The sequence below is a fragment of the Elephantulus edwardii genome, unplaced genomic scaffold (genome assembly GCF_000299155.1).
Source record: "Elephantulus edwardii isolate Elephantulus edwardi_28Jun2011 unplaced genomic scaffold, EleEdw1.0 scaffold00032, whole genome shotgun sequence".
NCBI classification, from domain to species: domain Eukaryota; kingdom Metazoa; phylum Chordata; class Mammalia; order Macroscelidea; family Macroscelididae; genus Elephantulus; species Elephantulus edwardii.
Window position 1 is genome coordinate 15,253,094 of NW_006399782.1, and position 25,801 is coordinate 15,278,894.

The 25,801-nt window shown below is 35.9% G+C and overlaps 1 pseudogene; it reads right to left on the reverse strand.

Annotated features, from left to right (window-relative positions):
• Positions 1-21,807, reverse strand: part of LOC102850538 — a 90,006-nt pseudogene extending 68,199 nt beyond the window's left edge.
• Between the last annotated feature and the right edge of the window lie 3,994 nt (positions 21,808-25,801).

Consider the following 25,801-nt stretch of genomic DNA (forward strand, 5'->3'; position numbering starts at 1 on the left):
ACAACAACAATATGACAAGTTTGGAAGCAGGAGAGTATCCAGTTCCTAAATAACATGCCTCTGGAAACTCTATGAATTTTGATAAATGTCGATGGTTGTAGAGGAGCTTCATGGCTTTGTTCATGAGGTCGCTATGAGTCATGCTCGACTCAAAGGCAATCAATAACAACATCATGAAAAATGAGAAAACATACATCCAAGAAGCTGAGTGAATCCCAAATAGGATAGACCACAAAATGAAAACACATGACACATTGTAGTCAAATTCTGCAAAATTAAAGACAAGGAGATAATTCTGAAAGTAGCTCAAGAAAAATGATGAATTACCTATAGAGGAGAAACAATAAGATTAAGTGCCATTTTCTTAGCAGAAACCATACAAGCAAGAAGACAATGTGATGGCATATTCAAAACTTTGAAAGAAGACTGCCAAGAATCCTGTTCATAGCAAAACTGTCCATCACATAGAATGCAGAATTAATACATACTCAAAAGAGCAAAAACTGAGAGAACTAGTGAAAATATGATCAACTTTAGAAGAAATATTAAGGACGTCTTCCCATAGAAACAAAACAACACAGAAAAATGAATCAGTTGAACTAAAACACAAAAAAGATCCCAATAAAATGACAGCTTTAAAATCTTGTTTATCAATAATAAGACACAATTTTACTGCTTAAATGCACCAAATAATATCAAGAGAGTGGAATACTGGATTTAAAAAATAGATCCAACAAACAGCACACAAAAAAAAACCCCATCAATGTGTTGATTACAAGAGACACACCTGAGAAGCAAAGACTACAAATTAATAATTAAAAAGTAACTATAAGAAATTGGCAATAAAAAAATAAGTAGGAGTGGCAATATTAATCTCTGAAAAAATAGACCTTTGAGTAAATGCGTAAATGCCAGCATTGGCACCAGAAGCCAGGAAATTAAAAGATGTATTGCAATGGGAAAGTCTGCTGTTAGGGACTTCTCCAAAGTTCTGAAGAGCAATGACATCACTCTGTAGACTAAGGTCATCAGATATAGGCCATGGTCTTTGCAATCACTTGTTTTGTGTTAAAGAGTTGGACAATGACTAGAAAGGATAGAAGGAGAATTGAGGTCTTTGAGCTGTGGTGCTGGAGAACAGTACTGAATATACAATGGACTGCTAAGAAAATAAACAGTTCATCCTAGAGAAGGTTAACCTGGGCGGCTCCTTGGAGGCAAGGAATTCTGGGGCTTTGTCTGAAATACTTTGGACATGTTGTAAGGAGGGACAGGTCCTTAGAGAGGGACATCATGCTTGGTAGGGTGGAGGGACAGTGCAGGAGGGGAAGACCCTCTATGAGGTGGATTGATTCAGTGACTGGGGTAATTGGGATGGGTGTGTCAGAGGCAATGCGATTGGCACAGGATAGAGCAGGGTTTAGGACTGTTGTACATAGGGTCGCTATGAGTCGCAAACGACTCGACGACACATAACAACAACAAACAAGTGACAAAGAAGGTCACTAGTGCTTAAAGAGTGAACAGAGCAAGAGATCATAAGCTTTTTATCTATGCACTAAATGATAGAACTGTAAAATACAGACAATAAATTTTAACATACATGAAAAAAAGAAGAGGTAACATTACAATTGTATCAGGAGACTTCAAGATACCACTATTGCTAAAAGGATGACTAGGAAAGAAAGTCAACAAAGAAGCACTGAACTCTACTGTGAACCAACTCGGCCTCTGTTGGATATACTTTATCCAACAAAAGATCAATATAATTCTTCCCCAATGCTTTGGAACATTCTCCAGAATAGGCAATGAGTTTAGTCACAGAAGACTGCATGTTAGCTTAAGAGATTTAAAAAAATGAAATATTACAAGACATCTTCTCGGAGCACAAAGCAACAAAATTAGAAATAAACAAGAAAAGGATAAAGGAGGAAAAGCAAAGTGCACTTAGGAATTACATAACACCCTGCTTGATCACTGTTGTTATTGTGTGCCATTGAGTAAGAATCTACTTATAGCTGATTCTCCAGTGGGCTTTCAGAGGCAATTAATTGCTTGGGAGGAGATTGTGTCTTCTCCCACAGATCAGCTGGTAGATTTGAACTGTGCCTTTGAAATTGCAGCATATATTTTTACCACTAATAGAAGACATAAAACATGAAATAAAAAAAAAAATTCTTGAGAGAAGTAAATATGAAAATATAACACATAAAAACTTCTGCAAACAAGCAAAAGCACTACCCAAAGGTGAATTCACGGCAACAAGCAAGCACTTTGAAAAGAAAGAATTAAAATAAATCACTTAACCTAAATTTTCCAACAAACAGAACAAGAACAGTAACCAAATCCCACAACTTCCAGAGAAAAAGAAATTATAAAGAGAATGGCAGAAATAAATGGAATAGAAAATAGAAAAACAGTCAAATCTATGGACAAGATCAGTAACTGGTTCTTGAAAGAGTTAATAAAATTTATAAAGCATTGGCAAACATAGCAAAGAAAAAGAAAGACACAAAACAAAAAAACAGTATGCAGAGTTACTCAGTCATAAAGGGATAAACACCGTTTAAGACTGTTGTGATAAATATAGGAGAATTTATGGAATAGTAAAGAAGAGAACAAGAAAAGAATAGATGGAAATGAACACTGAATTTTAATAGGTGAAATGAAGATCAATCTGAGATAATTAACATCATGTTTATTGTACTTACCAATCTGGAACAGGACAAGCATTTTCGATTGAAGGAGATAAGGGGGGAAATATATATGATTAAGTGAGTGAAAAACCAATGTTTTGTAAACTTGAATTCAAGTCACCATGAATATATAAGCTGTTTTCAAAAAGTATATTTTAATAAAGTTACAGATAATTACAAAATGATAAAAAGTAAATTTATCATGTAGACAAACAATCATAAAGAAAAAATTAAGCTATAAATAAAAGCAAGTAATATAATTAGACATACAGGGAAAATACATCAACTGTTAAAAGGATTACATAATGGAGAGGTTTGTACACTTGAGTCAAATTGGTCTAATAGCAACCCTGGAAGGTAGAGTAGATTTGGACAATAGGGCTTCAAATGCTAGAATCTTTATTGCAAAAGACTGAATTTTTCTCCAGAGTAGTGGCTGTTAAGTTCAAAACACCTGTCATTTGATTAGAAGTCAAGAACTTAACCACTATGCATCAGGCTTCCTAGAGACAGAGTAATACTCCATAATTTTATGTTATTATGAAGCTAATAAAAACCACCTATAAATAAATATTATTTTAGCTAATAATATTTTAGCTAATAATATTAGTTGTTTGGAGGATATACGTCTATATGACTGTAACTCACTTTGATACACTTGAAAATTTAAGTTGAATTCATGGATTAATACATAAATTGAACACAGATAATTTGAAAAAGAAATTTGAAAAACATATATTGTAGGTTAAATACATAAAACATTGAGAATAGTAATAATTTTTTATAATAATAGCACTAATAAAAAATAAAATAGCAAATACTGATGGGATTTTAGGGACACTGAATCAGTTATTTACTGTTGGTAGGACTATACAATGGTACAATCAGCATGAAAAACATTATAGCACTTCTTTAAAAAACAAAAAAAAGTAAGAACAACATATGATTCAGTAATTCCATTTTTAGGTATGTGTGAAATGATGAAAATCATTCCCATGTCCCAAAAATTGTTTATCTCTTCATTCAGTGATGGAAGCTTGAGTTTTGTCTGGTTTTGCTGTTGTAAATAATGTCACCAATGTACATTTGTACATGGACATGATGGAATAATACTAGTAATTGTCATTTACAGTTGAATAGGAATCAGCTCATATCTGACCTTTCAGCAGATTTGCAGAGGCAATAAATTGCATGGGAAGAGATTTATCCATTTTTCTTACCGGAGTGACTAATAGAATCAAATCGTGTGCCTTTTGCTTGGTAGCACAACTATTGTCACCTAAATTTTAGTAGCAAATTATTGGAAACTCTATGACATTGTGGTACAAAAACTATATTGCAATCCCAAAGGCACGTGGTTTGAATCCACCAGCAGCTGATCCACAGGAGAAGGATGGGCAATCTTCTCACACAATTAAACTGCCTCTGAATACCTGCTGGAGGGACAGCTGTGGGTCAGTTCTGACTCAATGGCTCTAATCAACAACAACAAAAGCAACAACTTATTATCTATCATGAGTTTTTAAAATAATCAATTATACGGATTGAAGGTCAATATAAATAAGACGGATTTTCACCACTGGGCCAGTTGGCAGCACCATGGTAAGTGGAGAAGAGATTGAGGTTGTTACTAATAACAGCTTGCTTTGCTCCACAATCAACACTCTTAGCACCATCAGTCCGGAAATCAAAAGACAAACTGCATTGGGAAAACCTGCTGTCAGGGACCCCTCCAAAGTACTGAAAAACAATGATGTGAGTCTAGAGACTAAGGTGCACCTAATCCAGGCCATGTTCTTCGCAATTACTTGCTATGCAGCAGAGAGCTGGCTAATGAATAAGAATGATAGAATAAGAATCAATGTCTTTGAGTTGTGGTGCTGGAGAAGAGTCTTGAATATACCATGGACTGCTAAGAAAATAAATAGGTCTGTCTTGGAGAAAGTGAAGGCATATTCCTCTTTGGAGGCTAGGATTTTGAAGCTCTGTCTCACATACTTTGGGCATGTGGCTAGGAGGGACCGACCCTTGGAGAAGGATATCATGCTCAGAAATATGGAAGGTCAGTGCAGGAGAAGAAGACTCGGATGAGATGGATTGATACAGTGCCTAGGGCCATGGGGGTAGGTGTATTGGAGTCAGTGACACTGGCTCAGAACAGAGGCTTCAGAGCTATTGTACATAGGGTTGCTAAGAGTTGCAGGCAATTCAACAGCCCGTAACAACAACAACAACAATCTTAAGAACTTTTTCATTTTCTTTTTCTTTTTACTTTAAACAGAGGGATTTTTCTTTCTTTTTCTTTTTTAGATTTTATTTTGAACAGAAGATTTTTTTTAAAATATTTGAAACACAATTTTACTCTGGTTCCAAATGAAAAGAATGGGAATGACAGTAAAAAACAAGATTTTACCACAGAAGATTGTGATTCTGTAGTAGTATTGTATTTGAAACTCAAGGAAACTGCCTTCCAAAACAGCTAAATATGCAGGTCCAAAACCTGAAGCGTTTTGTAAACTACCACACTCACTCCGAAGCCCATTCATCTCTCCTTCAGCATCCCAAAGATTAGCACATGTGCTGCTTAACTAGATAATAATGTGGCAAACACGTGGCACCACTGACATCACAGGACAGTTGCCTATAAAATTAGACTTCTGATGCTGGCCTCCAGCTTTGTTCTCTCACAGATCATCATCTTCATCCCAGAGAGCAGTTGTCTGTGCAACCTCTAAATCATGCTCATATTGTGTTGCTAAAGCTCGGTCCATGGCAACTTCTGGTGGGGCAAAAGCAGGCATGGAAACGAACTCCAAGTTAGGGTCTCCAATTAGTTCTCTAACAAGCCAAAGGAAAGGCTTTTCAAAGTTGTAGTTACTTTTGGCAGAAATATCATAGTACTGAAGATTCTTTCAGTGAAAATAATGGATTGTGCCTTAATTTTCCTGTCCTTAATGTCCACTTTGTTGCCACACAACACAATGGGGATGTTTTGCATACTCGAATCAAATCTCTATGCCAGTTAGGCACGTTCTTGTAGTTAACTCTCGATGTTACATCAAACATTATAATGGCACACTGGGCTTGGATATAATAGCCTTCCCTCAGTCCCTCAAATTTTCCTAGCCAGCAGTATTCCACATATCGAATTTCATCGGTCCGCTTTTGGTGTGAACATGAGGGGATGGACCTCCACACCCAAGGTGGCTACATACTTCTTCTCAAATTCACCAGTAAGATGACATTTCATGAACGTTTTCTAGTACCAACATCACCCACCAAAACAAGTTTGAACTGGACTTGGGGTTCTCCTTTGGGCAGCCATCATGATGGTTTTTCCAGAAATGTCTCTGGTCACTGTCTGACTGAGGGATGGAAAGATGGTGGAAGCGCAATCTAAAAGAAGATTTTAAAGAGCAGCTAAAGAAGACAAAGCAAAGTGTTATAATGGAATTTCCAAAGAACTGGAGCTGAAAAATTAAAAGGGAATAATTCAGTATATCTCAAGCTAAAAAATAGAAAAACAAATTCAAATCCAAAATTACATTACTGAGAGCTATGTACAAACTCTTGAATAATCCAGATAGCATAAAAAGAGGATGGAAAGAATACACAGAGTCACTATATATCAAAAAGAATTGGTTGACACTGAAACATTTCAGAAATTATCACATTAACAAGAGCTAACGAAGAGATTGAGATTGTTCACAGCTTCAGTTTGCTCGGCTCCACAGCCAACACTCTTGGCACCAGCAGTCAGGAAATCAAAAAGCGTATCGCAATGGGAAAGTCTGCTGTTAGGGACCTCTCTAAAGTACTCAGGAGCAACAGTGTCTCTCTGGAGAGTAAGGTGCGCCTGATACAGGCCATGGTCTTTGCAATCGCTTGTTATGCATCAGAGAGTTGGACAATGACTAGGGAGGACAGAAGGAGAGTTGATGCCTTTGAGCTGTAGTGCTGGAGAAGAGTATTGGATGTACCATGGACTGCCAGGAAAAAAAACACATTCATCTTGGAGAGAATTAAACCAAGCTACTCCTTGGAGGCAAGGATTCTGGGGCTTCGTCTGACATACTTTGGACATGTTGCCAGGAGGAACGGCTCCTTGGAGAGGGACATCATGCTTGGGAGGGTGGAGGGACAGCACAGGAGGGGAAGACCCTCTATGAGATGGACTGATTCGGTGACTGGGGTAATCGGGATGGGTGTGTCAGAGGCCGTGCAGTTGGCGCAGGGTAGAGCAAGGTTTAGGGATGTTGTGCATAGGGTCGCTATGAGTCGCAAACGACTCGACGCCACAACAACAACGGTAACAAAGAAAGAAGTTCAAACTACACCCAATACATTGGGGAAAAATAAGGCTCCAGAAATCACCATGATACCAATTGACATGTTTTAGTTATTAGATGCAGCTCTGGATGTGCTCACCAGTTTATGCCAGGAAATTTGGAGGACAGCTCCTTGGCCAACTGACTGGAAAGGATCTATATTTGCTCATATTTCCAAGAAAGGTGATCTAACAGAACGTAGAAGTTATAAAAAAGTATCATTAATATTGCATGCAAGCAAAATATTGCTGAAGATAATCCAGAAGGGGATAGAACACTACATTGAGTGAGAACTGCCAATAGTTTAAGCTGGATTTAGAAAATGATAATGTTGTTTGCATGCCATCACAACTGGGATAGCATTACTGATTTCAGATGGTTCCTGACTGAAAATAAAGAGTACTAAAAGAGTGTCTCATTGTATTTATAGACTATGAAAATTATGCAAAGTCATTTGACTGTGTGGATCATAACAATTATCCCTGGCATAAGAAAAAATGAAAATCCCAGAACAATTCATTATGCTCATATGAAACCTATACGTAAACAAAGAAGCTGTTGTCCAAACAGAACAAATAGCACTATGTGGTTTAAAATAAGGAAAAATGTATGTTAGGATTATATCTGTTTTCCATACCTATTCAATCTGTGTTCTGAACAAATAATTTTGAAGCTGGACTCTGAAGATGAATGTAGCATCAGATTCGGAGGAAGACTCATCAACAACCTGCACATGCTGATGACACAACTTTATTTAATGAAAGTAAGGAGGACTTGAAAAATTTGTTGCAGAAAATCAGACTTTAGCCTTCCATATAGATTACAGCTCAACATCAAGAAAGCAAAAATTCTCACTGCTGGAATAGTAGACAACATCATGAGAGATGGAGAATATATTGAAGTTGTCTATGACTTCACCTTACTGGATCCACAGTCAACTTCCTTTGTACTATCAGTCAAGAGATCAGGAGACATATTACATTGGGAAAATCTGCTGTCAGGGACCTCTCCAAGTTACGAAGAAGCAATAATATCAGTATGAATGAAATATATGATGTCAGTATAATGAAGATTAACGTGCACTTGATGCAGACTCATGGTCTTTTTAACCACTTTACATGCATCTGAGAGGTAGAATATGGATAAGGATGACGGAAGAAGTATGTTTGAGCTGTGGTGTTGGAGAAAAGTACTGCATACCTGATGGACTAACAAAAAAGAACATATGGTTATGTCTTGAAGAAAACATCACCAGAATTCTTGTAATCATGGATCACAGTTTCATTTCACAAGTTGTATGGAGGAAAATCATGTTGGAAATGTGAATGATCAGCAAAAGAGAAAACAATTCAGCAAGATGGATTGACAGTGACTATAGCAATTGGCTCAAATGTGTCAGAGATGATGAGGATGGCACAGGCCATGACAGGGCTTAGATCTATTATTTATAGGATTTACATGCATTGTACTTAAGGGCATCTAGCAACAACAACGATCACTAAGAAACACAATGCCTCATTTTTCTACTACAAAATGGCTGGCGAATTTGAACCACTGACACTTTGATTAACACCTGTTCACTTAACATTTGCACCACGGGGTCCTATTAACCAAAATATATGTACAAAATTACATAATACACATGTATAAAGAGAATTAGAAAAATGCCTTTAACTTGATACAAACTAAGTAAAAAATGTAAATATTTATCTTACCTTTTATGTAGAAAAGAAAGTTGAAAGAAAATGTTTGTATGTATCTTTTTAACTCCATTCAAGGAGAAAAGAAACAATAGACCAGAGAATAAATGTATTTATTATCTACAAAAGATATGAGGAAACAATTCGGAACAATAAAAGAGAATATGACTTTATTTGAATATGTTTTCTGTTAACTTGACTTTTGAATAATGTTAGTACTTTAAAATGTGCAAAAAATTAAATGAGTAAAGATCTACAGAATAAAACCAGAAACCAATATGCAAATGCAAACAGCCACCTAATTATATGTAGAATTTATTATATAATGATACTTAAGAGAATTTTATCTAAATAACTGTTCTATTCAATAAGTGTACTGCATATTTCTGATGGATGTATTCTAAGAACTAACAGAAAAGATGACTTTTAATAATAGGTTTGTTTGCTCTAGAGGTGTAGACATAGTTATTTTGAGCCTGTCTCATGTTTACCTTTGGTTAAAACAAATAAATACACACAGTGATATTGATCAAACCATGTTTCCAACTATGATCAAAGAAACTTACTAACAAAGAAAAAGAATCCTGTCATCTTGGATTTGAATACAAATTATCAGTATTTAATATTTAAGATACTTTTCTTCCCAATTGGTCAAATAATAAAGTAGTAGCGTAAGTATATAAGTGTAGATAATTGTTGTAGCATAAGTATACTAGTGTTTTTGTTGCTACCTGGAATCAAGTTGGCTATGAATAATAGAAATCCTATGAACATATATGAATTTTCTCTACAGTGTGTCATTCTCATCATCTCTAACCTGTCAAATCCACTGTCACTGTGTCAATCTATTTTAGTGAGGGTCTTCCTTCTTTCTCTGATCTTTCATCTTTCCCAGAATTAGGTCTTTTTCAAAGGACTAGCTCCTTCTGACAACATGTCCAAATTAGATATAACAAATGTTTTACCATTCTTGCCTCTAAAATGAACTTTGGTTGCACTTAGTTTCCAGGGCAGACTTGCTTGCTCTTTGGTTAGTCCGTATTCAGTACTCTTCTCCAACAATGTAATTCAAAGGCATCAATTTTTTGGCATCCTTATTCATTATTCAACTTACAGATTTATAGTAAGCAATTGAAAGGAAAAATGGGTTGAAAAGACCAAGTCATGTTAATGAATCTTCTTACAATACTGTTGCCACTTTCGTCTTCTATCCAGTTTCTCAATCGACTTCAGCATATTAACTAAATAGGTATCAAGAAAGGACACAATTATGACACATTTTTCCTGATCTTAAACCATACACAGTTTCTGTGTTCTGTGCAGAAAATTGGGGTTTCTTTAATTATGTATAAATTTTACACACACAACATTGAATATAGAACACAATTAAGTGGTCTGGGATTCCCATTATTCTTAATATTAGGCATCATTTTTATGTTTCTTGCAGACAAATATTTTTTCAAATCAATAAAAAGCAAGTAAGCAAGTATTCTGTGCTTTCAGTATAGAGCCATATTCATGCAACAGCCTCTTTTGAATTAAGCTTGAATATCTGGCTGCTGCATGTTGATATACTATTTTAATAATCTTCAACAAGATTATTAAAAATAATAAATATATATCTTAATAAATATAAATCTTCTTTCACTCATATTTGTATTAAAGGCATTATTTGATGATTTCTACATTCTGTGAGATCAGAGTTCTTTTAAATGAGAACAAATACAAATCTCTTCTAGACAGCTGACAGGCTATATATAAGCTTCCAAATTTCTTGGCATAGGTGAGAAAGCATATTCAAGTCTTTATCTGTTTGTTGAAACATATATTCCATCAATTTCTTGTGATCTATTTTTTACAAATGTTTTCAGATCTTGAACATTTCCTTTATTATAATAATCATATATTACCTACTGAAATATTTTAGCATTAACCGAGAACATTTTGGTACAGTGACTCTGTATTCCTTCCCTCTTCTTTGGAAGCTTTCTGTATCAGTCAAGATTTGGCCCACAGAATCCTTCAGTATTTCAACTCAAGGCTTGAATTTCTTCTTTGGTTCTTTCAGTTTAAGAAACGTATTTTCTTCTGGTTTTCTAACTCCAACTGTATGCATTTCATCATAATGTTTTTGCTCTTGAGCTATATTTTGAAATATTCTGTTCATCTATCTTCAACACTTTATTTGCTTTTGGCCTCTATTCCTTCTAGTGCCATGTTCAGAATCTCTTCCGATACTAATTTTGTTTTTTCTTTCTATTCTGTCTTTGTTGATCTTTTGGTATCTTAAATTTTTTTATGTCCTTGATGCCATCCAATAAGTCATCTCTCTGGTCTTCAGTCTTCACTACATCAAATCTATTCTTGAGATGGTCTTAATTTAGATGGAATAGACACAAAGTCACATAATAGTTCTCATTGACTTGTTTTATTTTTTTTTTCAGTTTCAATTTGAACTTCCTCATGAAAAGTGATGGTCTGCTCTAACTTTTGTCCCTAAACATGATTTAACTGCTTATATTGATTTTTTCCAATTATCTAATCACAGTTGTAGCTAATTTAATTCCTGTGTAGTTTGTCATGTGTAGTCCATGTGTATAGTCACAGTTTAGATTTTTTGTTATCAGTGGTGAGGATTTTGGCCTTCTTGATGCTGAGTTGTGATCCAACATTAACTAGTATGTTGCCTTATTTTCTACAGCAAGTGTTTATACCCTTCTTCATTTTTAGCAAGCAAGGTTGTGCCATCTGCATATTGCAAGTTATTAGTGAATCTTCCACTGAACTGATGCCACATTCTTCTTCATAGAGTATAGCATCTCAAAGGATTTGTTCAGTATACAAATTTAATAGTTATGGAGAAAGAATACAACCATGATGGACACCTTTCTGATTTTAAACCATGTACTGCACCTGTGCTTTTTTCCAACAACAGCTTTTTGATCTAGGTATAGATTTAGTGCAAGAATAGGTCAATATTCTGGTATTTCCATACTTCTCAGTATTAGCCGTATTTTATTATGACCTACTTTGTCAAATGCCCTTTCATAGTCACAGTATCTTAAGGAAGATATTGTTACTGTTATGTGCCAACAAGTCACCAGCAACTCATAGCAACCCTATATACAACAGCTTTAAAACCTGCCCTGCTATAAGCTAGTCTCATTGACTCTGACACACCTACCACCATTGCCTCAGTTACTGTATCAATCTATTTCATCCATGATCTTCCTCTTCTGTGCTTTCCCTCCATTTCTCTGAGCATGATGTCCTTCTCCAATGACCATTCCCTCCTCGCCATGTGCCCAAAGTATGTGAGACAAAGCTTCAACATTCTAGCCCTCAAGGAGAAATTTGATTTCACTTTCTGCAAGAAAGACTTACTTGTTTTCTTCGCGGTCTGTGGTATGTTTAAGACTCTTCTCTAGAACCACAACTCAAAGGCATCAATTATTCTTTTGTCATCCTTAGCCATTGTCCAGTTTTCTGATGCACAGAAAGTAATTGTAAAGACCAGGGTCTAGATAAGGTACACCTTTGTCTCTAGACTGATGTTGTTTTTCAGTATTTTGGAGAGGTCCCTGACAGATTTCCCCAGTGTCATTCATCTTTTGATTTCCTGGCTGTAGACACCAAGAGTGTTAACTGTGGAGCCGAGTAAACTGTAATTTTTTTAAAAAATTTTCTTTTATTTTTATCATTTGTGTGTGTGTACCATCAAATCAGATTTGACTGGTACAGGAGGAGATTGTTCCTCCTTCTCCAGCAAAGCATCTGGTGAATTTGAACCACACCTCTGGGATTGCAGTATAGCTTTTTGCCACTAGGCCACCAGGGCTCTCCAACAAACTGTAATTTTTAATGACCACAATCTCAATCTATCATGGTGCTGCCACCTGACTCAGTGGTGAGAATCTTTGTCTTCTTGATGTTGTGTTTTACAATTTCTACTGGAGACAGGAGACAATATCTTAGGCAGAAGATTTTTTCAGGTGTTCTCACAGGCCCTTTTACCTTCATCTTCATCACTACAGGTCATGATAAAAAGATCTCTTAGTGTCCAGTTACAGAATTTCCTCTGCTCACTTGTCTTCCAGTAAGTTTGGGCAAAGGTTCAGACTCTACCTCTGGCTGTGTGGTACAGTTCTGTCTTACATTTGTTGATTCCTGCTTTGCTTCTGTTGCTGTTCTTGAAATCTTGATCTGACTCTCACAAGAATCTGCAGGGAGAAAAGTGCAACAGTGAATGAATGGAATTCCAAAGTCTCTGTAAACTTTCATTAAAATTAATAAAGAAAAAATAAAATAAATCTCTGGTCCAAATGTTGGGGGTGGGTTTTCTGATAAAAATATTCTTGTTTTCTGCTGCTGAACCTGTTAAATTTAATCCTGGTGGGATATCATGATTGAATAATAATTTCATTAGTGTTTCATATACCTTGTTTGCATATTTCTACCAAATACATGCTATTCATCTATTCACATCATTAGCAAAGTCCCACCCAGCCTGTGGTGAAAGCCAAAGCAATGGTTAGGAAAGCCATTTTGACTACATCACAGAAAGTAAAGTAATACTCAACATTTGAGTTACTAAACTAGTATAGCAACTCAACAAGTTGTTGTTGATTAAATTAATTTAAAAAATAAAGATTGATTCATTTTAGCTCCTCTACTTGGTTTCCTGCTAATTAAAATGAATGCACCCCAAATGACAAAACTTTAGTCACTGGGGTAAGATAAGGAATTTGTGGAAAAATATAATACAAAATACGAATTAGTTAGAATTTATTCATGTGCAGTGTCCTATGTGTCACTTACCTCAGGAGCTCGTGTGACAAGATACTACCAACAAAGTTAATAAACACCCTGAAAGATGTAAAATAAAAATTGTCCCAAGTTGAATCTGTTAAACTATGTCATGTGAAAGAAAAAAAGCAATAGAAATATCCTAAGGAGGGGAAAAAAGAAATTATATGGAATTTGCCTTGAATTATTGTCACCCATACAGATCTCCCGGAATCTACAGGCCTGGAATGCTAGATGTTAGGCAGATAGATGGCAATCAGAATCTTCCCATGAGTAATGCTAATAGGAGGCAACATAGTGAAAAGGCCTTTGCAAGTAAAATATTTAGAAAGGGTCTTATTGAGTAAATATCACAAAATTATGCAAAGTGTTTGTGAGTAGAGAATTTGAAGAAAGTCCACTCTCCTCAGGCTAGTTAATAAAATATTTAAGAGTTATTATAAGATGACTTGAAAACAATAATAAATTCTGATGTGGAGAGTTGATCCTTAGACCTGGCCAATATTAAAGTTCTTGTCAGTGCAGCTCTGGCATTTGGCTTCATCACAAAGCCAATCAAGTAGATGCAGAAGCATCTGCTCTCTTTCTTACTGCTTATGTTAAAATGAAAGCTATTCAATAAAATATTTACAACTATTGCATCCACTGGCAGCTGGATAGAAATAAAATAAAGAGAAACCAAATAATAAATAAATGAATAGTCACTCAGTTGGCCACTCTCTCTGACATAAGCATCATTCATAAATTCTGTTTTGTTTTGTTTTTAATTTGTATCTTCATGTCATAAAATTAAAAAAAAATCTTTGTCTCTGCTTCTTAGTTTACAAAATAAATTAGTTCTGTCACCATAGACAACAGTGATCAATTGGTTTGCTTTCTCTTTAAATATTAGATTGTTAACAAAATCACTCATTAGTTAATATATTCTTTATGCCATGTAATGGAATAGGCTCTGTATATAGATACACACATCTGAAGCAAACCTGTAACTTATTAATTGCAAAGGCTAAGGAAAAGTAAAGTGCATTAAAAACTTTTTTTCATTTTTAATGATTTTATTTTTATTAATAATAAAATTTTTAATTTTAACTGTCATTTTAACAAAAGTTTACAGAAAACATGCATTCATTGTTGCACATTTTCCTCTCTTTTTCTTCCTTCCCTCTCCCCTAGCTCACTTTCTTGGGTTTGTTTTCTTTTTTAAATATTCATTCATTGTTGCATAATTTCTCTCTCCCTCATCCATACCCTTCCCCCAGTTCACTTTGCAGTCCACTTATTCTGGATTGTTGTCATACATATAATGCTTAATCATATATTAATTTTAAACAGTTCTTTCCTTCATCTCTTCCAATGCAGTGCTCATTATCTAGCCACTCTTTTCCTATTCTTGAACAGTTAATAATTGACTAGGAAAGACATCTGAATGATAAAACTTAGACACAAAGAGACATCTACGTTTCAGCTGAAAATTTTGGGCACATTGGGAGCAGGATAGACAAAGCCACACTGACTTTCTTTTATTTTGAGAGGGGCCTCAGAAAAGAATTATAGTTAAAAAACAAACCAACCAGAATTTGACAAAGTTTAATTGAAAGCACCTCGAATCATATTTCTAATGTCTTGCAAAATTTTTACAGAGAATATTTCCATTAAAATGTTCCCTAAATTTCTAAAAAGGAAATCTTCCAATCTCTTGATATTTATTTTATGTGCCTGGCAACTATCCATGCTTCATTGCTTCTAAAAGTTATCTTCTTTCTCAACCCTCTAAATCTCTCCTGTCCAGGCTTCATTAACACCTATAGGTTCTTTTTATTCCCTGACCTTTAATATATTGATAAATTAGTTTATTAAGTTTTTAATTTCCCTCATACTTTATTAATTCCTTGGACACTTCTCAATAAAAAAAGGATCCTAGAATGCAGGAGGAGTGTAAATATAAATATTTCTATTTTACTAACAATGATTTTATTCTTTCACAGTGGAAAATATGTTCAGATTCAAGATTATAAAATAACCTGAGAACCTACTGTGTTTTAAGAACCTATGAAATGATTTTCATAAATTATTCCACTTGATGGGGCATTAATTTTTAGAAATGTTAGGAATGTTATTTGTAAAGAAATATGTATTTATTTGAAGAAATTTTCATATCCATATTCAAAACATCCATGAAGTAAGGGAATTTTTAGTTTTGAGAAGAGATTCTAAACATTTATAATTTCCTATCAAGACCCAATTATGTGAATAAGAACACACTTTGGTATAGACCAGCAGAATTTTAGTGAAATTCTATTTTCAGTATATTCTCCATAACTTTATTGGTCCCTCACCTTCAAATAAAGTGTATCAGAAAGTAGAAACAAAAGAAGTGGTCCTTAAATCCATTCTTACACATATATAAATAAATTGAAGACCAATTTTGTCACATTATTTGTGATAAATTTGTCCTAACTCACAACAAAAATATTAGTTCAAAGTATGAAAGTAGCCAATAATCAATGCAGAATAAAACCAAAAGAAATCTCAAGCCTACAGTGTTGTTTTAATGGCAGCCAGCTCATAGCTGACTCTCCAGTATGTTTGGAGAGGTTATCATTACAGAGGAGATTGCCCATCCTTCCTCTATAGGGCTGCTAGTGGATTTAAACCATCAAAATTTAGGTTACCAGTGTAAGTCCCTGTAAACTATGCCATGGAAGCTCCTTAAATGACGAAAGCAAGAAAAAAAAGAAAATAGCTGGGATCACCTCAGAAAGTAATAGTACTATAGCTATATTCTATCTATCTATCTATCTATCTATCTATCTATCTATCTATCTTATCTATCTATTTATCTATCTATCATCTCTATCTTTATATATCTATATATATCTCTATCTGATAGTGAGATATATCTATATATATATATCTCTATCTGATAGTGAGAAAAAACAAACTCTAAAGAGACCACAATACACATACCCATCATAAGAGAGTAAAAAAGGATAGTTTGGAATAATATAGCAGGGGGGAAAAAAGAATAAGGTGTAAGAGTTGAATATTGTAATTTTAGGTAAAGTATTCAGAAAGATGACGTGAGACAAAATTTTAACATAGACAGAGGTGAAGGTGGGAATCATGTGGTTATGGCACATCATTCCAGAGAGAGGGTCCTATCGGTACACACCCTAATGCAAGCATCTGTTGTTGTTGTGTGCCACTGAGTTGGGATTGATTCATAGCTGAGCCTCCCGGGGGTTTTCAGATGAAATTACATGGGAGGAGATTGTCCATTCTTCTTCCAGATAATGCAAGCATCTACTTAGATTTTTGAAAAAAAGAAAGAAAAGAAAAAAAAATATATCATTAGGAATCAAGAAAGGATTTGGGCAAGTGTTTTGATCTCAAGCTAAAGTGATTGGAAATTATTGCCCTGCTTTCAGCAAGGATGTGATATGATCAGATTAATGTTTTAAAGGATCACTTTGACTACTGTGCAAAAATAGCTACTGGGGGCAGGAGTACAAACAAGCATGAAAGAAGCTATTGCAATGATCACAAGGGAGATGATGTAACTTAAAAGACTTGGATACAATTTTTATGAAGTATATTCTAAGCTGCATTTGTAGGGAGAAATCTATTGAAGTGAAGTCCATTTCACCATAGCAATTCCTTGATATATGTGAAAATAACTGGTCACTGTAAATACATCTTATGAGAATGAGAGACATATTGTTCAGTGTACCTTGAAGTAACTATACATGATCTTAGATTTAGTGGTATGCATAGTTCAATAAACTTAAATTAAATCTGTGGAACACTAGGTATGAGTCGATCTCGACTCAAAGGCAATGAGCAACAAGGTCTTAAAAAAGAGGTGAGATAAATTGAGGGTATTCTTATAAGATATTCCAATCCACATCTCTGGAAATCCTCTATCCTTTGGCCACTTTATCTTGCTCAACTTTGACTTTATTCATAGAGTTGTTTTGAGTTGTAGTCAACTTGACAGCATGTCACAATAGCAATAATATCTAACCTTTACCTCGACCAAGAAGCTCTTGTCTGAGAGAGCAAGGGAGAGCTGCACAGTACAAAATCAAGAAAGCAGTGCATCAGGCTACATATATCCTTCTGCCATACCTATGCAATCTGTATGCTGAGAAAATAATTACAAAAGCTGGATTTTATGAAGAACATAGCATCAAGATCAGAGGAAGACTCATCTACAGTTTTCATTATGCAGATGACACAACCTTGCTTGCTGAAATGAAGAAGGCTTAAAAAACTTGCTGCAGAAGATCAAAGACTGAAGCCTTGGAGATGGATTACATGTCAACATCCAGAAAACAAAAATTCTCACCGCTGAACCAATAGGCAACATCATGATAGATGAAGAAAAGATTTAAATTGTCAACAGTTTTCTTTTATATAGATCGACAGTTAACGCCATTTGTGTTGGCAGCCAGGAGATCAAGACACTTACTTCACTGAAGCAAATTGCTTTCAGGGACCTCTACTTAGTAATGAGGAGCAATGATGCCAGTTTGAAGACTAATATGTACCTGATTCAGGCCATGGTCTTTTCAATCACTTGCTATGCATCTGAAAGCTGGATAATGAAAAAGGCTGACAGAAGAAGCAGTGCAATTGAGTTGTGGTCCAGGGATGAGTATTGTATATCCTGTTGTTGTTGTGGTGGTGGTGGTGGTTGTATACTGTAGAGTTGGAACTGACCCAGAGATGACCCTCCAGTGGGGTTTCAGAGGCAGTTAATCAAACAAGAGGAGATTAACCATCCTTCTACTGTAGAGCAGCTGGTAGATTCCAACTGTGTGTCTTTGGAATTGCAGTGCAGCTTCTTGCTACCAGAACTCCATTTTCAATATCCTGTGCACTACTAAAAGAACAAACATATGTCTTAGACAAAGTAAAACCAGAGGCAAGAACAGTTAGACTTTATCTCACATATTTTGAACATGTTGTTTGGAGAGTCTATTCTTAGAAAAAGAAAGGCATGCATGTAAAGGTCAGTAACAGTGAAGATTCTCAATGAAATAGTTTGATACAGTAACTATAGTGGGCTCAATTATATTAGAGATGATGAGGATGACACAGAATAGGATACCATTTAGATCTGTTGTACGTAGGATCATAGGTCACTATGAGTCAAGGACAACTAACAACAACAACAACACGAATATCTAATGAGGAAGCTCTGGTACTGTAATCCATAGGGACTTGCTTCTAACCCAAAGGTGGCACCTAACCAGAGGCTTTGACGGAGAAAGATAGGAAATCTTTTCCTATGCAATTTACAGTCTCTGAAAACTCAGTAGAGGGTTAGTTATGAGTTTGTTCTGACTCAATAGCAATGAGAAAGAGAGTAGTTAATTATTTTGAACATGATTTCATGTGTTTATTGGCTGTCTGAATGCTTTCTTTGGTGAACTGTCTTTTATGTTTTCTATCTATTTTATACTTTTCATTTATATCTCATTAGGTCTAATATCTACATCCTTAATTAACACTCATTTTAAGAGCAACAAATAAACTAAAAACAAAAACAGTGTTGCTTTGGGAAAATCTACAGTGAAAGACCTCCCGGAACTGCTACAGAGCAAAGATGTCAGTTTAAAACCTAATTTCTGCTTGATAAAGCAAAATTATTTTTAATTTCTTTACATGAATCCAGAAGTTAAACAATAAATGAGGGTTAATACAATGGTTAGAAAAGGCAATTTTCAATAATTCTCATACCCTTCCTCTCAATATCAATAAAACAAAGATCCTCACTACTGGGCCAATAGACAACACCATGACAGGTGGAGAAAGGATTAAGGTTGTTGGTAATTTCATCTTGCTCGGGTCCAAAATCATCACTTTTGGAAACAACAGTCAGGAAATTAAAAAGTAAGTGGGGTTAGGAAAAACAGCTGATCTTTCCATAAAATCAAAGATCTTTCCAGAGTGCTAAACAGCAATGATGTCAATCTAAATACTAAAACGTGCCTGATCCAGGTGATGGTCTTCTCATTTGCTTGTTGTACACCTGAGACCTGGATAACGACTAAGGATGACAGAAGAATCGACACCTTTAATTTGTGGTGCTGTTGTTGTTGTTGTTATGTGCCGTCGAATTTGTGGTGCTAGACAAGAATATTGAACATACTATAGATTGCCATGAGAACCAATAGATCTGTCCTGGAGAAGGTGAAACCAGGTTGTTCTCTGGAGGCAAGGATCTTAAAACTCTATCATATGTTAGACATACCACCAGGAGGGACAGTCATTGGAGAAGGGCATCATGCTTGGAGGACCGGGTCAGCACAAAAGAGGAAGACCCTGCATGAGATGGATTGACACTGTTACTGTGGCAATAGGATCAGGTGTGTCAGAAATGGAGAGGTTGGCTCAGGATAAGGCAAGGTTCAGAGCCATTGTTCATAGGGTTGCCGTGGGTCATGGTTGACTCTGCACCACGTAACAACAAGGACATGGGCAAAGTCAGTTGAAAATTTTCAGTGTCAGCAGTATAAAAAAGGCAAGGGGTGAAATGTGGAACAGACTATTAACTGCTCATATGCAAGTTCCAGTTGAAGCTGAAGAAAATGAAAACAAGTCCATAAGAGGCAAAACAACTTTAACTATATCACACATACATTTATAAAACATTTCAATAATAGGCTTGATACATTGTATACTAATGCCTGGAGACCAAAGGAGTTGTGGAATGACATCAAGAACTTCCTCTTCAGAAAGAGGAAGGTCATTGTAAAGACAGAAAGGGAAAAAAGTGAATGCAAGAAAAGACACTGAAACTTGGTTTTCATTGTGTTACTATTGTTGTTATATTCTGGTGAGTAAAAAAATGACTCATAGCTGGCCCTCCAGGGAATTTTCACAGACAGTAAATTATATGGGAAGAGATTGTCCTAGGAAGCAGATGTTGACTTCAAACCACCTGCCTTTGAGTTTCAGTGCATTTCCTTACCCACTAGACCACCGAGCTCATGTACAGCTTTTCATCGATATAGAGGAACAAAAGCAAAAGGAACTGATAATATAAGAGAGGTGAATACATTTTATAAGACAGTTCAAGGAGGCAAAGCAAAGCATTACAAAGCAATGTACAAAGACCTGGAGTTAGAAAACCATAAAGCCTTAACATACTTGACATTTTTTCAGCTGAAATCACTGAAGAAAAAAAAATTAAGCCTGCAAATGCAATTCTAAAGACTTCTGTGGGCGAAATAGTGAACTATGCCAAATGCTTCAAAAGAAAATTGAAGGAACACAGAGTTACTATTTAGAAGAGTTATTAACTGGCCAACATTGAAGCATTTCAGGAAGAAGCATATGATCAAGAACTAGTAACACTTAAGGAAGTCCAAATTACACTGAAGAGAATGGCAAAATGTAAGACTCCAGGAATTGATGGAATATCAATTGAGATGTTGGAACAAAAAGATACAGCTTTTGATGTGCTTATTCATCTGTACCTAGAAAATTGAATGACAGTTACCTAGCTAACTCATGGGAAAGAATCCACAGTGTGTCCATTATTTAAAAAGTGTTACAACAAAATATGGAAATTATTAAATAGTATTACTAATATCACTTTGACAGGGAACTGCCAGAAATTCAAGCTGGATTAAAAAGAGGCTATGGAATGAGGAATGACATGGCTGATGTTAGATGAGTCTTGGCTGAAAAGTAGAAAATACCATGATTACTTGTGTTTTATTGACTATGTAAAGACATGCTACTCTATGAATCATAACAAATTATGGATGACATATATGAGAATGGGGATATCAGGACACTTGATTGGCTCATGAGAAAAGCAGACATAAACCTAGAAGAAACTGTACAAACAGAGGAGATATTGCATATTTCTTTTCTTTTTTTTTTTTTTGTTGGTTACACTTTATTACATCAGATGGGCTTTGGGGGAGAGTGGGGTGCACTCAGACCTTCTTGGCAGCCGCTTTCTTCACGGCGGCCAGGATGTTGCTGAGTTCTTCTCACTTCCTCTTGGCGCGGATGTGTGTCCCCACCCTTTTCTTGATGAACGTGAGGGCCCACTTGTCCTTGGAGACCTTGAGCAGCTCCATGGCGCGTCGCTCCTAGGGCGCGAAGCCACACACACACCTCCCGGATCGTGTCCCGAGTGAACTTGTTGTGCTGGGTGAGGCGCCCGCGGCAGTGGCTGTGCCTCTGCTTGCTCACGTTCTTGGTGACTTTGTGGCCCTTGTTGAGGCCCACGGCCATAGGGTAGCGCACAGCCATGGCTGCTGCACGTCTATGGCTGCCACGGCAGAAGGACCGATATTGCATTTTTCAAAATCAGGAAAACTATGTGTCTGGTTGACATATTTCTCCATATCTATGAGTCTATAAATTAAGCACATAAGTTATTGTTGTTGTTATGTGCCGTTGAGTCGTTTACGACTCATAGCGACCCTATGTACAACAGCCCTAAACCCTGTTCTATCCTGTGCCAATCACAGTGCCTCTGACACACCCATCCCGAGTACCCCAGTCACTGAATCAATCCACATCATAGAGGGTCTTCCCCTCCTGCACTGTCCCTCTACTCTGCCCAGCATGATGTCCCTCTCTAAAGACCCGTCTCTTCTTACAATATATCCAAAGTACGTCAGACGAAGCCCCAGATTCCTTGCCTCCAAGGAGCAGCCTGGTTTATTTAATCCTCTCTACGATGAATCTGTTTGTTTTCTTGGCAGTCCATGGAACATTCAATACTCTTATCTAGCACCACAGCTCAAAGGCCTCAATTCTCTTTCTATCCTCCCTAGTCATTGTCCAACTCCCTGATGCATAACAAGTGATTGCAAAAACCATGGCCTGTATCTGGCGGACCTTAGTCTCCAGAGAGACACCATTGCTCTTGAGTACTTTAGAGAGGTCCCTAACCACAGACTTTTCCATCGCAATACGTGTTTTGATTTCCTGGCTACTGGTGCCAAGAGTGTTGAGAAACTGAAATATTTGAAGATGAACATGTCATTGGCATTAGAGGAAGATTCCTCACCTACTTATGTCACACAGATGACACAATTTTGCTTGCAGAAAGTAAAGAAAACCTGAAGCACCTACTGAAAAGAGATTAAAGACTACAAACTTCAATATGCATTATAGCTTAACATCAAGGCAATAAAAGTTGTTACAGCTGGGTCAAGAGACAACATCATGATAAATGGAAAATCCGGAACATGTCAAAGATTTTCTTTTAGTGGGATCCAAAATCAACACTCATTGTACTGCCAATTAAGAAATCAAAAGATACGTTGTTTTGGAAAAATTTGCTCTCAAGGACCTCATTAAAGTACCAAAAACGAGCATGTCAGCTTAATGACTAAATAAGGTGTGCCTAAATCATGTCATCGTATTTCTCATTGCTTGATAAGCTTGTGCAAATATTATTGACACTGAATAAGGAAAATTAAAAAAGACTGATGTCTTTGAACTGTGATGTTTGCAAATAGTATTGAAAGATCAGAGCCTACTGAAATTAAATGGAGTAGAGCTTTATTTTGATACACATAAGTCTGTTATGAGTTAGAATTCATTCAACGGTAATTGGCTTAATGTAGCTGTACTCTATAACTTGGAAAGTCCACCCTAAATTTACCACTCTGTATAATTTAATTGAAAAGAATATTACAGGAAACTGAAATGTTAAATATTACTTTCTTTTGTGTATTTTCACTTTTTGCCTAAATATATAACTAAATATAGAGGGTTGTGGAAACAGTTGCTTATTTCCGTTTTATCTCTTTCAACCAATGACAAGTTAAAACAAAGAACTGTAAAAAGAGAGTCCTACAAAGAAAATACTCGAGCACAACAACAAGATAAAAGAAAACACCCAGTTGAAAAATGGGTGTAGGATATGAACAGACACTTAACCTCTAGAAGACATGTAAATGGCAAACACACACATGAAGAAATGTTCAAAATCCCTAGCTTTAAGAGAGATGGGATACCATCTCACTCAGTAACAATAGCAAAACTTAATAGAACAGCAAACAACAAATGCTGGCAGGCTGCAGAAAAACTGGAACCCTGATTCACTGTTGGTGGGAGTGTAAAATGGTGCAACCACTATGGAAAGCTCTATGGGGATTTCTCAAAAAGTTGCAAATAGAAATACTGTTTTATCCAGCAATTCCACTACCAAGATTATACCCTAAAGAAACCATAACTGCAACCCAAGCAGATAATCGGATATATGCATACCCATGTTTGTTGTGGCTTTGTTCACAATAGCAAAGAGCTGGAAACAACCCAAGTGCCCATTAATAAACGAATGGCTAGAGAAGCTTTGGTATGTTCACCCAGTGAAATACTATGCTGCACTGAAAAAAGGGAACTCATGAAATATTATACAAAATGGGTGACCCTGGAGAACATTATGCTGAGTAGAATCTCAGTCACAAAAGGACAAATACTGCATAGTGCCACTGTTGTAAAACAGGACTAACATTGGGGTTGGGGGGAAAGTAAGAGGGCGTAATATATACTGCATTGAAATAGATGAAGGAGACAACTGTTTAGGAGGAATATATATATGATTAAGTATCATTGTCATGGCAAGAGTCCAGAATGGAAGCTGCATAGTAGAATGGACTGCAGGGGGTGGGGATGGTATAACAATGAAAGAAATTTTTTTTCTTTTCAAAGAGAAAATTGAACTGGGGGGGGGGAGGAATGGGCATGGAGGAAAGTATGCAACAATGAATTAATGGAAATCCAAAGTCTCTTAAGCTTTCATTAAAATAAAATAAAGAGTTTCTGCACTGGAGCAGATGACAAAAAAAAACTGTTTAAAGGGAATATATGATTAAGCATCTTATGTATCATCCACAATAAGAAGTACATTGCTAAATGAACTTTTGCAATGGAGGGGCAGGGAGAAAAAGGTGCAACCATAAATGAATGTTAAAAGTAATAACAATTCAATAGTAATGACAAATAAAAAATAATAACAAGACCACATTTCTTCTCTCAGTATCCAGGTGAGAGAAAATTTAGAAGAATCAAATGCAGAGGAATGCTAATCTAAATGAACCAATAATGACTTATTGTAGAAATGAGAGAAATCATCATTGGGCAGAGAAACTTTTATGTTGTGTTAGGGAATGCTGGGAGTTCCAAATTTGATGAATCTTCCAGTAGAATTTCCTCTTCTCCCAATAAAATCTTTCCTTTTCTGTGGACAGCTTGCCCTCATATACTGCTAAAAGGAGTGTTACATTCTTACCTATATTCCAAAGAGTTGTTTTTAGATTCAAACCACTGGCCTTTGATTTAGAAACCCAGGATGTTGTGAAATCCACAGTACTATAAATTATTGTTGTTAAAACATTCAGAAGGTTAACAGAGAAAAGAAAAAAAATACAGTTAACTTGTAAGCATCTTATAGTGAGAGGTAAGTACAAGGCTATTTCTTTTATTAAGATCTCATATTTTCATTTCTATTAAGCCTGCATTTCTTACAAAAAGTATTTTCTCTAAAAATGGCCACCAAAAGGTGAGAAAAAGCTCCTTGTCCCCAACAGTGTACTCTCTATAATGAAAATAGCTGAAATATTTTCTATAAAGCTTTTACATTGAGGTCAAGGAACCTACTGTGAAGGTTCAGTATCTCTCTCAGACTCAGCCTTGAGCTTAATGATGTTCATGTTGAATTTCCTTGCCTCCAATTTGAAAGAGTACATTTTGTAATTTTTCATATAGTTGGTCCTAGATGATTTTTAAAAATCTGATAATAAATTAGCTTTCTTTTTGATCTGTTCATTTATTTCTGGAAAGAAGTGACTGGAATACATATTTCACAAGACTCTTTTCTGCAATAGCAGACCAGTAAATTTTTATTTGCAAGTATTAACTTGTACAATGACTTCCTTTGCACATCAAAATATTGAAATTAAAAACAAAACAACTCTGTCCTAGTAATTTATGGCTTCTCTTTTGAAAGAATAAAGACTAAATCTTTTAAAGACAATCTTCTAAACATCTTTCCTAACTTTCTTGTGTTTTAGTTGGTCAGTCTTGGTGCCAAGAGTTCTACAAAATATACTATAAACGCTGAGATATTGTTTCCATAGCAACATGACTGTCTAGAGCACTCACATCAACAATTGAAACCACTTCTGCCAACTTAAGTTTGATACCTTCAGATGAGAACAAATGCTAAGCAGGCTACTTCAGCTCCCCAAATGATCCAAGAAAATCTTCTTTCTCTCTCCTTCAAAAC